This window comes from Eriocheir sinensis, chromosome 37 (assembly GCF_024679095.1).
Source record: "Eriocheir sinensis breed Jianghai 21 chromosome 37, ASM2467909v1, whole genome shotgun sequence".
Taxonomy (NCBI): domain Eukaryota; kingdom Metazoa; phylum Arthropoda; class Malacostraca; order Decapoda; family Varunidae; genus Eriocheir; species Eriocheir sinensis.
Window position 1 is genome coordinate 3,214,888 of NC_066545.1, and position 2,061 is coordinate 3,216,948.

At 49.1% G+C, this 2,061-nt stretch overlaps 1 long non-coding RNA gene across 1 annotated transcript; it reads right to left on the reverse strand.

The window, feature by feature from the left end:
- Positions 1-716: 716 nt before the first annotated feature.
- LOC127008436 (uncharacterized) lies at positions 717-1,587 on the reverse strand. The gene is made up of 3 exons (XR_007761080.1): positions 1,392-1,587; positions 1,200-1,343; positions 717-959 (listed from the first exon to the last, which is right to left on the reverse strand). It is a non-coding gene; the product is annotated as an uncharacterized LOC127008436 (long non-coding RNA).
- Positions 1,588-2,061: the final 474 nt, after the last annotated feature.

Consider the following 2,061-nt stretch of genomic DNA (forward strand, 5'->3'; position numbering starts at 1 on the left):
TTCCTCCTCCTCTCCTTTGTCTTCCTCCTCCTTCCACATGTCTTCCTTATCTCCCTCCTCCTCTTAGTCTAGTCGTCTTCCTCCTCCTCCTCCTCCCCCTAGTTTTATCTTCCTCCCCACCTCTTCATAATCTTGTCTCCCTTCTTAATCTATTCTCCGCCTCCTTGTTCTCTCTCTCTCTCTCTCTCTCTCTCTCTCTCTCTCTCTCTCTCTCTCTCTCTCTCTCTCTCTCTCTCACATGCGCTAAGGGTGCTGGCGACGTCGAGGCGAAGCGAAAGGGGGAGGGGAGGGGAGGGGAAAAGGGGGAGGGGGAGGAAAAGGAGGTTAAGGGGGGGGGGGGTGCAGCTTCTCCCCCCTTTCTTCCCCTCCCCTCCCCTCCCTCTGTCACCACCTCCTCCTCCTCTTCCTCCTCCTCCTCTTCTTCTTCGGCCGTAACCTTGCACGTCAATGAGGAGGAGAAGGAGGAGAAGGAGGAGGAGGAGAAGAAGTGATTGCATGCGTGGGAGATGAAAGGGGAGGAGGAGGAGGAGGAGGAGGAGGAGTGCGTGGGAGTGATGGCGGACAGAAGGAGAGGTGAAGGTGAGGAAAGAGGAGGAGGAGGAGGAGGAGGAGGAGGAGGAGGTGATGCATAACTGTCATGTTTACAAATGTCCCCTTCCCCTCCCTCTCTTCCCCTCACTCCCTTTCCCTTCCCCTTCTCTTCCCCCCACCCCTGCTCTCTTTTCCCTCTTCTTTTTTCCCTCGTGAATCTTTGTCCTTCATTCTTTCCGGTTTTCCCTTCTCTTCCCCTATCCTTAATCTCATTTATATTCCCTTCCTCTCTTTTTTTTTCTCTTCCTTCCCTCTCACTGATATTTTCTTCCTTTACTTTTCCCTTTTTCTTTTCATTCCCTCCTCTGTTTTCTCCTCCCATTTATCTATCCTTCCCTCTCTTCTTCCTATCATTCTCCTTCACACACCTTCCTTCCCCCTCTCCCCTCTTCTTCCTATCATTCTCCTTCACACACCTTCCTTCCCTCTCTCCCCTCTTCTTTCTATCATTCTCCTTCACATACCTTCCTTCCCTCTCTCCCCTCTTCTTTCTATCATTCTCCTTCACATACCTTCCTTCCCTCTCTCCCCTCTTCTTTCTATCATTCTCCTTCACATACCTTCCTTCCCTCTCTCCTCTCTTCTTTCTATCATTCTCCTTCACTCACCTTCCTTCCCTCTCTCCCCTCTTCTTCCTATCATTCTCCTTCACTCACCTTCCTTCCCTCTCTCCCCTCTTCTTCCTATCATTCTCCTTCACTCACCTTCCTTCCCTCTCTCCCCTCTTCTTCCTATCATTCTCCTTCACTCACCTTCCTTCCCTCTCTCCCCTCTTCTTCCAATCATTCTCCTTCACTCACCTTCCTTCCCTCTCTCCCCTCTTCTTCCTATCATTCTCCTTCACATACCTTCCTTCCCTCTCTCCCCTCTTCTTCCTATCATTCTCCTTCACTCACCTTCCTTCCCTCTCTCCCCTTTTCTTTCTATCATTCTCCTTCACACATCTTCCTTCCCTCTCTCCCCTCTTTTTTCTATCATTCTCCTTCACATACCTTCCTTCCCTCTCTCCCCTCTTCTTCCCATCATTCTCCTTCCCACACCTCTCTTCACCTTCTTCCACCCTTCACTATTCCCTCCCCTCTTCCAATCACCTCTTTGTCTCTATCAGCATTCATTAGTTTCTTGCTTTCCCTCCCTTCTTCATTTTTATTCTCTCTCTATTACCTTTTCCATCTCCATATCTCTTATACTTCCACGAATATTCTTTTTTCCCCTCTTTCTCTTGCCTTTTTCATTTTCTTTTTCTTTCTCTTTATTCCCTCTCACCCTTCTCCCTTTCTGCCCTTCCTTCCCTCTTCCCTTCCCTTGTATTTTCCCTCCTCTATTCTTCCCAGTTTTTCATTCTGAATTACCCTTCACCTCCTTTTCCTTCCTCTTCTTCCTTCCCTCTCTCCCTTCTCTCCTTCTCCTATTTTCCTTTTCCCTCTTTCTCCCTCATTTACCTCCTTCCATCCTCCTCCTCCTCCTCCT